This window comes from Tursiops truncatus, chromosome 1, assembly GCF_011762595.2.
Source record: "Tursiops truncatus isolate mTurTru1 chromosome 1, mTurTru1.mat.Y, whole genome shotgun sequence".
Taxonomy (NCBI): Eukaryota; Metazoa; Chordata; class Mammalia; order Artiodactyla; family Delphinidae; genus Tursiops; species Tursiops truncatus.
Genome location: NC_047034.1, coordinates 122146520 through 122161550, shown reverse-complemented (window position 1 = coordinate 122161550; position 15031 = coordinate 122146520). Strand labels below are relative to the sequence as shown.

General features: G+C 35.5%; 1 protein-coding gene across 1 annotated transcript in view; it reads right to left on the bottom strand.

The window, feature by feature from the left end:
• Positions 1–15031, bottom strand: part of NEGR1 (neuronal growth regulator 1) — a 913167-nt gene that overhangs the window by 354057 nt on the left and 544079 nt on the right. The gene's annotated exons all lie outside the window — the stretch shown is intronic.

Sequence of the window (15031 nt, the reverse complement as noted above, 5' to 3'; positions counted from 1 at the left end):
CTCTTTTTGTCCAAATCCTCAGACATTGGTCATGGACCTTCTGTCTGTCTACTTTGCCTCCTTAGGATAAACTTATACTCATGACTTCAAGTCTCATTCTTGTCCTGGCCTCTTCCTTGAGATCAGGCCTCATATATCCAATAATTCACTGACATTTCCATTTGAATGTCTAATATGTCTTATAATTTAACATGGCCAAAATAGAAATCTTGATTTTTCTCCAAATATTGATATATTTGTCTCCTGGTTTTGAGACAGGAAGGAAAGGAGCATGAAGCAACTGCTAGATAAACAAAGAAGGGGTGCAGCTGTTAGGATGTGATAAAAACTGGCTAGAACCGGCTGAAACCAAGGTGGTTTCTTGAATGGTCTGGTCACTGACTTTTAGCTCATTATGCCTTCATTACAGTGCTAAAAATCACTGCCCCTTATGCCATGTCAGTTCCAAAGAGGATCATAAAAGGCCAAAAAGAGGGCAGTGGCCTATTCCCTGGAAATCCCCAAACTTCCCCAAAATAGCAAAACTATTCCTCCCACTCGTTAGCATATGAAACTACTCAGCCCATAAAAACCAACAACCCCATGCCCTGGGACCTCTCTCACTTTCTGAGAAGGTCCACATTCTGCCTATGGAGTCTGTATCTCTCTGAATAAACTCACTTTCTCCTTTCTTTGGCTTGCTCTTGAATTCTTTCCTGCATGAAGCCAAAGACCCTCACTTGGTGGCCCTCCCAGGGACTTGTGCAGGTCCCAGGATGTGACTTTTCCTTCTCCTGTAACAGTTTGTCTCATTTCAGTCAACAACAAGCCCATTCTTGAAGTTGATGAAGCCAGAAGACTAAAGGCATTCCCCATCTCCCATCTCTCAGTCTTTAGGTTTTACCTGTATAATCTGGGATTCACCTACTTCTCTTCATCTCCATGGCCATCACCCTTGTTAAGGTCAGCATGGTCTCTCATCTCATATACAACGGTGGTTTCCTAAATTGTCTCCCTGCTATGCTATACTTCAGGCTCCCAGCAACTCATTCTCTAAACAGCACCAAAAGCATCTTCTAAACATTAAAATCAAATCGTTTCACTCTTGTGATCAAAAACTTCCCATGGGTTTCTTTTTCATTCAGGGGAAAAAAAAAGTCTAATCTCACCATGGCCTACAATCCCTAGTTGATCTGATCACCTGACTCAGCTAATCTTCTCCAACATCACATTAAGCCCTCTTTCTCTTTCCTTTTTCTCAGCTTGTTCCAGGCCCACAAATTTCAGTTTCACAACACACCCAATTCTTTCCTGCCTTCAAGCCTTTACAAATGCTGTTGTCTCCACTTAGAATGCACAACACTGCTTCACACAGCAGCCTCCCTTCCTTTAACTTCAAGGCTTGGTTAAAAGATAACTTCTCAAAGATGCCTTATTATTGTATTCATAGTATTTTAGTTAATGTGTAATTGTTTCCCTCTTCACCTGTATCTATTCCAAGACTGTAAACTCCTTGAAGGTAGTAGCTGTATTTTTTCTTTCGTCTTTATACTCAATGTTCAGCAAACTGTCTGACACATAAGTGCTCAACAGGTGATTTTTGAAGAAAATAGATGTAAAATAATTATTCATAACATAACCTTTAAATAAGGAGTTAGGAATTTTTTACTTTAGAAGTCTAGTTTTGCAAAACATGTAAGACAGACCACATGCTTCTGACTGTCAATGTATTTGTACTATGATGAAACTAAGAGTCTCTCTGTTTTTTAACAGATGAGAGATATCCAAGAAAAATTTATCCTAGTAATAAGACTTATTGATCACTACAGACAGCCCAATCTAGCGGAAATAGTCAGGAGCTGGCTAAGAAGAGCTGTTAGTTTTCTCATTTGTTACCTGTTAATCACTTTTCAGTCAGCTACTGTCTGTGTTTATATATGTTTGAAAAACTTTAAAGTGCCAACTAAGACTTTATTTGGAAGGTAAACATTCCTTTATACTTATCACATTTTAAGAAATCAACCTGTAGATTTACCGTATACCTTAGGTTTATATATTAAATGAATAGCAATACTTATATGACTTTCCACAAAATCAATTAAATGTTTCCAAAAAACCATCCAGCTTCTACTGGATCAAACACAGGGTTGAGAAGCCATTTTCTCTTTACAGATGTGTGTTCAAAATCTGTAATTATTCCTTGTCATCTCACAAAAGGAAAAATAGAATATACTTCCATGAAATACTTGGTTATAATCAACTCTACTGAGAGTCTTGCTTTGAGAGTTCTCTCCTTCTTTTTAGCTGCTTCTTTTGTCCTGTAATTGAATTGAATTTTCTCCTCGCCCCATTCCTTCTAGACAGCTTCTCATTTGAGGGCTTTGAAGATGTATTACACTAATATATCGTCAGAATGACAATGCTATGGTGATGCATGGGTATAATACATCTTCAGAGCTTCAGCACTGTCCAGAAACAATACAGCTGGATTAAATTCAAACCTAATGTAAAAGGAAACATTAAGAAAAAAGAAAAACTGGCTAACAAGGAAGGTGGAAAAAGAAAAACCCTAAATAAAAAGTTATTTTAATGAATTCCATACTCCTGTATATTTTGACGGAAAGTTTTCAAGATTTTAGTACAGCCTATTATTAATTTGTAAATTTATGCAAGGGTATGCTCTATAAATATCTTAGTATTATAATGAAACATAGCCTCAGATAAAAAATATACAATAAATCTAGTTTTTTAAGTCTCAGACTCTCAGGCAAAGTTTATATGCAGTAAGTGTTGCATTTTGCCTTTTTTGTAAGTCTGGAAAATTAGTTCCTCAACATTTCATGAGACATTTACATTATGCGTTACACTAGGAGACATTTCATAAATGCTGAACCTCTTCCCTTAGGACAAAATTCCCTTTATAACATTTTCAAATAGGGTGAACGTACTGTTTCTGATAGAAAATATTCCATAAAGTTTTGGAAACATTAATAGGCTGAAATTGGGTTGCAGACTAAACTAGGATTAGAGAATTTATAGATGATGATGATAATAATAATAAAAACAGAAATACAGGGCACCATTATTCATGGTCTCCTGGTCACAGTACCCTTTTCCTCCTTTACCTTGGCTTTGGTAGGTCAGTAATCACACAGAAGTCTCAGAGAGACTTGCTCTTTTACTGTGAAAGCAACCCCTTAGGAATCTACAGCCATGTGAATGACTCTTTACTTTTGTTCTTTATTTTTATAGATTTTTTTTCTACAGCACAGAATGCAACTCAAGAAAACAAATATACCCCTCCTCCAATACACTGTGTTTCTTGTCTTCCTCTCTTGTCACGCACTATTTATTAGAATCTGAATAATTCAAACTTTTGTTTCTCAAAGTCATTCTGGTAGTTTCTCAGTAAACAATCCCTCTTCTACTTTATATGTAGAAAAAACTGAATACAAAATAACGTCTCACTAGTTTAGGTATGCAATCATTACAATACATTTATCTGATTTTTATCACAGTATTTTCATTTCCATCTTTTATTATCTGTCCTCAAGCAACTTTTATGTAAAGATGAATGGTAAAATAAATTTTAATAGTAATAGCTAAGAATTTGGAGCTCTTAATTTTGCCTGAGTATTCTCTTAAACTCTTTATCTGTAATATCTCTTTTATGTAACACTCCTGTGGTATTATTATCAACATCATCATCATCACCATCATCTCTGTTTTGCAGATGAAGAAACTGAGGCACGGAGAGCTTAAAAGATTTGCCCAGGTTAACACACACAGTGAGTGGCAGAGTAAGTAGGGACTTGAAACCAAGTAGTCCAAGTACTAACCATGTCCTTTTAAGCACTCTGCTATATTGCCTTGTTTAATAGGAGTTTGATAATTATAAAAAAGCTATTAGCTTTTTCTATAACCTCTTTGAGGAATGATCTATTCACAAAGGTTATAAATGAAAATAATTATTAGTCAAATTAATTTTAAAACATTAATCAGTTAATATGTTTATTAATCATTAAAAGACTTTATAGTATTCTAAAATATTATATCATTTAACAGATATTTATTGAGCGCCTCCTACGTAGCCATATTTGCCTGAATCACAGATCTTAGAGAGCGCACAAAAAGTGAAAGGAATAAAAAGTGTTTACCATAGTTTTATTGATCTATTATCCAAGATTACTAAGATGATTCTAATTTTCCACTAATGATGATTATTCCTAATTATGGTCAAACTAATAAAATAATATAACTTTAAAACAAGCTGGAGTTTAATTAAAATTCAATAGTGATATATTAATTTTGAGTTAAGAAAAATGGATATAATGCTATTTTACACTAGAAGTCATTACTCCTTTATAATAATTTATTTCAAGCCAACAATATGCTCATCTATAATTGTCAAGGACACATTAGTCCTTGATTTAAAAAAAATCATTATTAACATATTTTTCCTTACATAATTTTAATAATAATCCAGGAACAGCACTAAAATTCTAGTAGGCCTTGTTTGTATAAAAATGTAGTCTTAAGAATAAGATCTTACATTTATGAGGAAGTAAAACCAAGTTGTATCTTCACTGACTGCCAGGGTTCAAATGATTATTAAAACCTGGGTTCAAATGAAAATTATGCTCCTTTCCTCATGAATGTGGAACATGAAGTTATAATACTATTTCTTTTTTTAATTAATTAATTAATTTATTCATTTATTTATTTATTTTTATTTATTTATTTTTGGCTGCATTGGGTCTTCATTGCTGTGCAAGGGCATTCTCTAGTTGCAGCAAGCGGGGGCTCCTCTTCATTTGGTGCACACGCTTCTTATTGCGGTGGCTTGTCTTGTTGCGGAGCTCAGGCTCTAGGTGTGCGGGGTTCAGTAGTTGTGGCTCAGGGGGTTAGTTGCTCCACGGTATGTGGGATCTTTCCGGACCTGGGCACGAACCTGTGTCCCCTGCATTGGCAGGCGGATTCTTAACCACTGCACCACCAGGGAAGCCCTATAATACTATTTCACATTAAACCATTTAACATATGTTAACCTGTGTTAGAACAGTGCCTGGGACATACTAAGTGCTCAATAAACAAGTATTAGTTAGGCTCATTTTATAATTTCACAGTACCTACTCTGCTCTTTCTGAATCTTTATAGGATCTACTTCAGTATTATTAATGCAATTTTTTGCCCATGGAGTCCCACTTCTGAATGAAATAGCATGAAACTCACACCCAAAGTAAAAGCTTCATTTTCTGAGATGATAACCTTCAAAGGAGCCCTAACTTGCTTAGACATAACCATTCTTGTAATACCTTCCTGTAACACATGTAACGTGACATTGAAATCACTTGGGGGAAAAGACTGGAAAATCTAATTCCCAAAATATAAACAGTCTAATGCCAACAATTATCCCTAAATTCAGTCCACTAAGGGGAGACATAATCTAGTGTGGTATTATTATTTATTTTTTTCCTAATGCTCCTGCTCTCTCAGAAAATCAAGTTTCATTTAAAAAGAAAAAGATCTTTTATGAAATGCTTCAAAGTGCTTGGTAGGTTCCTGTTTTCTGTTTTATATGGGCAAGCACTTTCCTCTGAGAATAATGGATTATTTTTTATATTGATTCATCATATCATCAGGCTCATTGTTTAGCCTTATATTTGTCTTAAAATACTGAAATTTTTCTTGCTTTCTATATTCAAAGAGCAGGCATTAACAGTTCTGAATACAAACAATTCCGAATAGCCCACTAATGACTGGATAGAAATAGAGGGGCTTTGGATACAGACAAATTAAAGTTAAAATTATAAAGAAAACTCTCAGAGCAAAGAGGCAATTTTAACTGTATATATAAATTATTGGTGTACAATTTTATGGTAAAAGTTTAACTTGCCATCATTATGTAGATTCATTCATTATATAATTATCCATTACGCAAAGCCATTATGAAAATTCACAAAAGCTCCACAAAGAGTGCAATTCAACTACACAAGGGAGGTAGAACCATAGTTTGTAATCTGAAGGTCTGGTATTGTTGAAATGTCATCAGCATAAATTGCTGGTTTTACTCCATTTTCTTCTTCCTAACATTAAAGAGCAAAGTGCAGTGTCAGGCTTGCAAACCTGAAAAAAGACTCTTAAAGAACTATAGTGTTTGGGGGACATGTTGCCAGCTTGCAAGGAGCACACACACAGCCTCTTCATCATATCACCCTTGGTATTGGCCCAGCACTCAAGCATTTCAAAGAAGACTTTCTTTCATGAAAGGGGAATGACAATGGAATAAAAAGCACTAATAGAAAGTAATATTTTCTAGTTAGTACCTGTGATGACTAAAACTATTTTCAGAATTATTTTAAACAATAGATTTCAGTAGTGTTCATGGCTTTTAGATAATAATTTTCATTTTTTTCAGTCTATTTTTTCTGATAATTAGTAATTAGGATTTTCTATCTTACGATTATATTTAATTACCTTTAAAGATTATGAGAGGTTAAATATGCTAAATCTGTATGTTATGCAGCTGGGAACCTGTTTTAAAACATCTAATGCAAGGGTTAGCAATTCTTTTCTTAAAGGACCAGAGTAAATGGTTTAGGTTTCGTGGGCCATGTGATTTCTATTGCAACTACTCAGCTCTACAATAGCAGTAAGAAAGTAGCCATGGAGAATATGTAAGGTTGTGAGTGTGGCTGTGTTCCAACAATGACAACAAACACTTCATTTACAAAAATAGACAGTAGGCCAGTTTGGTTCACAGGTCTTAGGCTGCTGAAAAATGGTCTAATGAATCCTTGACTATTTACTCTGTTTATCCTGAAACTGCTGTCATTTAAAAATCTTAAAGTCTGGGCTTCCCTGGTGGCGCAGTGGTTGAGAGTCTGCCTGCCGGTGCAGGGGACATGGGTTCAAGCCCCGATCTGGGAAGATCCCACATGCCACGGAGCAACTGGGCCCGTGAGCCACAATTGCTGAGCCTGCGCATCTGGAGCCTGTGCTCTGCAACAAGAGAGGCGGTGATAGTGAGAGGCCCGCGAACCGCGATGAAGAGTGGCCCCCACTTGCCACAACTAGAGAAAGCCCTCGCACAGAAACGAAGACCCAACACAGCCATAAATAAATAAATAAAGCAAACTGTCAACAAGTAAAAATAAAATAAACACTATAAAAAAGAAAATCTTAAAGTCCTTAAAATCTCTTAGTTTGGAAAAGTGTGTTTTATCTTGATTAACAGTTTATATTATTTAACTTATAGCTGAGGTAAACTCATAGCAATATTTATGGAAAGCATGGAAAATACTATTTACTTTTTATTTAAAAGTTTCTATACTTTGATACATGTGATTTCCAAATATTGCCTTATGGCCATTTTAAGGCTACTCGAATGTTAAATAATGACTGACCTGTTTTATTAAACACAATATTCTATTCCAAGCAAAAATATCCTTCCAGAATGAAGACAAAATCAAGGCATTCTCAGATGAAGACTGCTAAGAGAATTTGTCTCCAGTGGACCTACCACACACACAAAAAAAAAGTTTAAAAGAAGTTTTCTAGATAGAAATGAAGGAAACAGAACATCAGGAAGGAAGGAAGAACAATGGTAAAAGTAAAAAATAGATAAATACAAAACACTTTACTTCTCTTGAGTTTTCTAATACATATTTGACAAGTGAAACAAAAACTGTACCATTGTCTGATACAGTTCTCATGGTGTAGAGAAAATATTTAAGATAAGTACATTAGAAAAGTGGGAGAGTAAATAGAGGTAAGGTTTCTATACTTCACTGGAAGTAGTAAGATATGAATACCCACAGACTATGATAAGTTATGTATATATTATATAATTCATAGAGAAAGTACTAAAAAATATATACCAAGAGGCATGCTCTAAAACACTGTGGATAAAAGAATGTGGAATTCTAAAAAGTGCACAAGTAACACACAGAAAGGCATGATAAAGAAAACAGAAACAAAAAGAAAGGGGGAGAACAAACAGAAAACAAAAGAAAAAGATGTCATACATAAGCCTTAATGAATCAATAATTAAATTAATTTTAAGTGGTCTAAATACACCAATCAAAATATGGATTGTCAGAGTGGATAAAAACATAACTCGGGCTTCCCTGGTGGCGCAGTGGTTAAGAGTCCACCTGCCAATGCAGGGGACACGGGTTTGTGCCCTGGTCCAGGAGGATCCCACATGCCGCGGAGCGGCTGGGCCTGTGGGCCATGGCCGCTGAGCCTGCGCGTCCGGAGCCTGTGCTCCACAACGGGAGAGGCCACAGCAGTGAGAGGCCCACATACCACAAAAACAAAAACAAAAACATAACTCATCAATATGCTATCTACAAAAGACTTATTTAAAATATAACAACATATGTGGGTTGGAAAAAAAAAATCAAGGTTTTTCAAAGCAGCTTTATTTGTTATAGCCAAAAACTGGAAACAGCCAAAATATTCTGTAACACATTTATGGCTAAACAAATTGTGGTACATTCATATCACAAAATATTACTCAGCAATAAAAAGGAACAAACTATTGAGGTGTATGATACAACTTAGATAATAAATCTCAAGAGTGAAAGGGCCAATTTCGAAAGGTCACACACTGAATTATTTCATTTACATAACATTCTATAAATGTTAAAATTAAAGAGATGGGAAACAGATTAGTGTTTGTTGGGGCTAGAGATGATGGATGGTGAAGGAGTAGATGTGATGCTAAAAGGATAACATACAGTAAATCTTTGTGCTGAGGGAATAGCTCTGTATCTTGATTGTGATGATGGCTCCACAAATCAACTCATATGACAGAATGATGTAGAACTACATGCACACATTGCACTAATATCCATTCCAAGTTTTGGTGTCATACTACAGTTACATCTAATGTAACATGGGAGAAACTGGGTAAAGGGTATGTGGAAGCTCTCTGCACTAACTTCACAACTTCCTGTGAGCCTATAATTATTTCAAAGTAAAAAGTGGAAAAAAAGAACCTCATATTCATTTGGGGCAATTTATTTAAACAATCTGAGTGCCATGTTCATCTGCACAATGAGGATGACAATACCCTCTGACAGTTCAGTTTTGAGGCTTATATGAGACAAGTACACACAAGTATCTCCCATTTTTCCTAAACTACATAAAGTAATGAATACATGTTAGTTGAACCATATTAACTAAAATTTCTTTGGTGCAAGCTGCTCTTTACATTAATGGAGTTAAAGTGCTGAACCTAATTCCAACATGTTGATGGGGGGTTTCCCATACCACCAAGCAATTATCCAATACCAGCTGGGTGTTCTACAATTTAACTCAATTCTCACACTACCCAGAGAGAGCATGAGATTCCATGGAATAAGGGTTCAGTACTACAAGACTTCCCTGCTCCCCCACCCCCAACAAATGTCAGTAGCAATTCCAGGTTATCACCAGCACTTGAATCTGAAAGGACCCTGTGGGGCCCTCACTGGTACAAAAGCCCCTCTGTGTACCACACTTCTCATTTTTAGAAAAAGGCTTTGGTCTCCTAGGCCTTCTCTGAGTTCCAAAGAGCAGATTCATTCAGTTACTAATTAGTTTAGTGAGGGAATGCAGAAACCAAGGAAAAGCAGTCAAGAAACAATAGTTGGGTGATAAAACAAAATCCTAGTTCCTCCTCAATGAATATACATAACAATCTAAGTATATCTTTGAGTTGTTATGCAGAAACTAAGACCCACCATGCCCAGGAGGAGGAGGATGACTACATGGTGACCATAAGCACATAAACCCCAGACTGGTTGGAACCAGAAGATTGATGATTACGTTTCCTGAAACACCACCTTGTTACCTCACCATCAACCAATCAGAAGAAAGTCATACATCCTGCAGCCTTCACCCAATGTTGTCTTTAAAATCCCTTACCTGGAAGCCATTGAGGAGTCTGGGGTCTTTTGAGCATAAGCTGCCCATTCTCCTTGCTTGGCACCTTCAATAAACACTATACTTTCCTTCACCACATCTGGTGTCAGTAAACTGGCTTTGCTACATGGCAGGTGAGTGGATTCAAAGTTCAGTTCAGTTACATGCTTCCAACCAACGAGCTATAGATTAGAGGTTTCAAAGACCCTGTGTTTGGGTTTGACTAATTTGCTAGAGCAGCTCACAGATCTCAGAGAAACATTTGATTTACTATATCACTGGTTTATTATAAAAGGATATAACTTGGAAACCCCCAGATGAAAGGGATACATAGGGCAAAGTATGGGGAAAGGATGAGGGGAGAAGCTTCCAGGCTCTCTGGGCATACCACTCTTCCTGAATTTCCACATGTATACTGATCTAGGAGTTGTCTAAACTCTGTCCTTTAGCATTTTTTATGGAAGCTTCATTACACTGGCATGATTGATTAAATCATTGGCCATTGAGAACTGATTCAACTTCCAACCCCTCTCCCCTCCCCAGAAGTCAGTGGAGTGGGACTGAAAATTCCAATCCTCTAATCACATAGTTGGTTCTCCTGGCAACCAACCTTAGGTGTGGTCCCAAAGCCACCTCATTAACATAATAAAAACACCTTTATAGCTCACTCCCCTGATATGAAATTCCAGGGTTTTTAGGAGCTCGGTGCCAGAAATGGCATGAAGGTCATATATATATATATATATATATATATATATATATATATATATATATATTTCTTATAAATCACAGTACCACAGAGGTGCAACCATATTGAAGGCATAAGGGAAATTAAGGGGTGATTCATATTTAGGGGTATGAATTTATATTAGGGGGATATATTAGGGGGATAAAGGTAGTGGGGATAAAGGTGGTGGGGAGATATCAGACAGGAAATACTTGCTTGTGACACTACCATGTTATCTCTTCAAATTTTAATTTCTAGTTCTAAGAAGTCATGTGGGAAGCAAGAACAGAGAGCAGCATCCATTAACTCTGCAGTACTTATGGAGCCCCTATCTTGTGCCAGATCTTGTGCTAAGCCATGAGTTACAAAGGTCAACAAACACTGTTTCTGGACAGAAGGAGTTCCCTGTCCCATAAGACCATGGACAAACAAAACCAAAGACTACAATTCAGAGAATTAGTCCCACACGAATGGTGGCACAAGGTACTATGTAACTATGGAGAAAGAAGCACCTGATTTTTCTTGGGATGCTCAGGAATAGCTTCATTAAAAGTTGAAAAAGGAGTAAGTTTGACAATTGTAGAGGGGGACAAAAGATATTCCTCACACAAAAAATAATATATGTAAAAGTAGAAAAACAAAATTTTCACCTTGACTAACTGGATTCATAGTTTGCCTCCACATCTAAGTTCTTCACTTCTTATTTGCTCTTTATTCCTCCACAGCTGAGTTTCTGGTCCATTATGTCACTGAATTGTTGCAATGATCACCAAACTATCTAACCCAAAGGTAACTGGTCTGATCTTATTTAACCTGATTGATATTTTTAACCACTCACTGCTCCAGGAATTTTTTCCTCTTTTGGCTTCTTGTAATCATGGCTTTCTGATTCTATTCCTACATCTCTGACCACTTGTTTGTGGTTTCCTTTATAAGTGCTCAATAATTGTTGACTAAACAAAAGTGATGTGTCAAAAGATTGATTTCAGAAAAGAGCGACTTGAGCCTGTTTAAATGTGGACAGGATAAAGTTAATAGAGGAGAAGAGCTTAAAGATGTAGGGAGAAAGAGGATGTTTAATGAAATAAGGACCTGACAAACAGGAAAGAATGGATGGAATATAACAGGATAAAGGGAACTTAACGGAACATTCTTTATCTTGAGTTAGGCAATAATCTTAACTCCTGTGGATAATTAGAATGAGACTATCCTTTCAAAAGGCACTAAGCATATAGAGATTAGAGGAAAAAGAGTTTGAGATACACAGCCCAGTGTTCATGCTCAAAGTTTGGCTTTGGAGACAAAAGAATATCTTTGCTAGCTTATAAACACCAGCAGGGTAAAATAAGAACATCTCTGGAGATTCCAGATATCAAAGAATAGGAATGAACTAGGAAGCAGAGATTAAGATAAACAGCAATGAATAATAAGTAGAAATTTGACAGAGGCTTTCAAAATGCTTCCATATTTGTCATATACAATCTATGATTTTAAAATTTATCTTTTTAAGTTTTCCTATTTTTTCTGACTGGATCTAGATTTATTAATAAATAATGTGTGATTAAGAATTTTATTTTGTCTTTCTATTCAAAATCAAATGTCTGGTGTAAACTTGTCAGTGTTCTCTAGAAGTTTTAAGTGAGTTTTAGCTTCATGATATCACAGCATTTGAGAGCAGCTATGTGAATTGCATTCAAGAGATGTAAATAGGTCTCTCAATTTCAGAAACAGGGTTGGATATCCTGTGCCTCTGGATATCATTCCCTGAGAAGTTACAGCTTCACTTATTTAATCCCAAATGGACATAACTAGACTCTAATCATGAGGAAACATGAGTCAAATGCAGAATGAGAAATATTCTATTTTTTTAAAAAGTAGAAGGAAGGAAGGAAGACTATGTCAAGGAAGACTAAGAAAAACTAAGGAATAGTCCCCAGACTAAAGAGGACTAAAGTGGTATGACAACTAAATACAATACTAAAGGGAAAAGAATTCTCTAAAGGACACTATTCAATCAGTTGACAAAATTGGAACATGGATAGTAATGGGATAAAAGTATAATGCCAATGTTAAATGTACAAAATTAAAAAACTGCACTGTGGTTACAGAAGAGAATATCCTTCTTCAGAAATGCACACTGAACATCACTAGGGAGAAAGGGGCTTGCTGAATGCAAGCTGTTCTCAAATAATTCAATGAAAAAAAATATTTCTGCATACTTTACACACAGCAAATGTTGAAGCAAATGGGAAAAATGATTGATGAAACTGAGTAAAGGACATAGGGTGTACTTTGCATTATTTCTATAACACTTTTTTTTTCTTACTCGGAGTATTTTTATTATTATTTTTTTAATTTTATTGATGTATAGTTGATTTACAATGTTGTGTTTAATATCTGCTGTACAGCAAAGTGTCAGTTATACACACACACACACACACACATATATATATATATATATATATATATATATATATATTCTTTTACATGTTCTTTTCCATTATGGTTTATCACAGGATATTGAATATAGTTCTCTGTGCTATACAGTAGGACCTTGTTGTTCATCCATCCTATATATAATAGCTTACATCTGCTAATCCCAAACTTTTTAAATATAAATTTGAAATTAATTTCTACATATAGAATAGAAAATATAGAAAGGAAGAAATCATCACTATAAGTAACTCTAAGGAAGCTCATATATTCAGAAACTTCTCAAGGAAGATATTTTTGGGAAAGTACGCTAAGTTGTTTGAACTAACAAGTGGAATGGCAACTTCAGTTGGTTCAGGCAATGTCTGTGATGTGGTTGAACTCACAACCTAACTTTTCCGTAGATAAGGGAGAAGCTCTGTGGAGCTACCTTCCTGTGACCATCCATTTATAAAAATATCAGCTATGTCTAGCTATTCGTTAGATAATAGTTAATATTTATTCGAATTTTACTCATTTGCTCTGTATGGTAGGATCAGAAAAACAAATCTATGCGCAGTTTAACTTATAAACCCAATCCTTCTTCTTTCAGCTTCATGATGCTATCCATTATCGTCATTCTAATAACTTCATTAACCAACATTCATGGTATTTAATTAAACTAAAATGTATCCAAGCACTTATAAAAAGAATATGCATAATAACAAGCACTGCAAAGAAGGAGAGTTAAATCCAAATTATTAATCTTAAATTGTATGAAGATGGAGATTATGTGCTTCATTCTTACAAAAATTATATTTTCATATCAGATTTAAATCCCTGGAAAGATGATTAAGAATCAACCTTACATTTGCATATCACCTTATACTTTTTAATGCACATTTATGCTTATTATCTTTTTTGAGTCTCACAATAGCCAGGGATTTTTATCATTCGACTTTTGGAAAGTAGGAAACTAGCTGAGGGTAACTGAGGCTAAGAGATTTGCACTAGGATTTGCTGAACTGTTGAATAAGGAAGTTGAGATTGGAGCACATGTATTCTAACTGCTAGTCCTGGGTTTGCCTCACTTACACCCCATGGAGAGTCTTGTCACTAATTCAGTGCTCACATAGCAGTTTTATGATTCTGTAGCCACTCTAGAGAGTGAAATGTTGGCAGTCAAAAGCACACTCATGGTTCAGAAATATTACAGGGACCATAATGCATATTATGTAAGGGTATATTGCTGTTCTATTGATTTTTTTCTCACATTAATAGTCATACTAAGAGTATGATGTGAGTAAGTCTCATTAGTCCTACTGCATAAATGAGGAAACCAAAAGGCACTTAAGGATAAGTGATATTAAAGAAAGCATTAGCAGATAAAATAGATGTTCTAATTGTAATCTTTCTACGCCTATATAATATATGCCTTTTTGATTCCTTTAAAAGAGATTTCCTCATCCTAGCCTTGTTCAAGTTATTTCTACCCAAAATATAAATCAAATATTGTTTATCTGAAATATGGTGGGATCTTATTCATTAAAAGTACCACTCTTACTTCATGGTACATTTAAAGTTATGTAGTTCAAATATTTAGATTTTACACAAATTGATGACTCAGTTAGAGTTGTGGCTGTGAAAATAGACCTGTCTTGATGATGATTATCCCCAGCTTCCTAAAGTTGACAATCTCTTTAGGAGGATGTGCCCTGTATCAGAAGCACCAGACACTGATAAACGTGTTATATACCTTAATTTCACCTAGATATGTGATCTTGTACCACTTACTAAACTCTTGGGTTTTTAGATCCCTCATCAGTTAAAATTTAATTCTAACTGCCAAATCCTTGATTTTGAACTGCAGTTTGAAATTAGACGCAGCAAACTCATAATTTGTATAATTTTATTCTCCCCTGATTACCTCAGTAGTTCATGCTGGCCTATTAACATGTGAATGCCGATTGAATAAAAGCCTTACACATTTAAATGAAGATA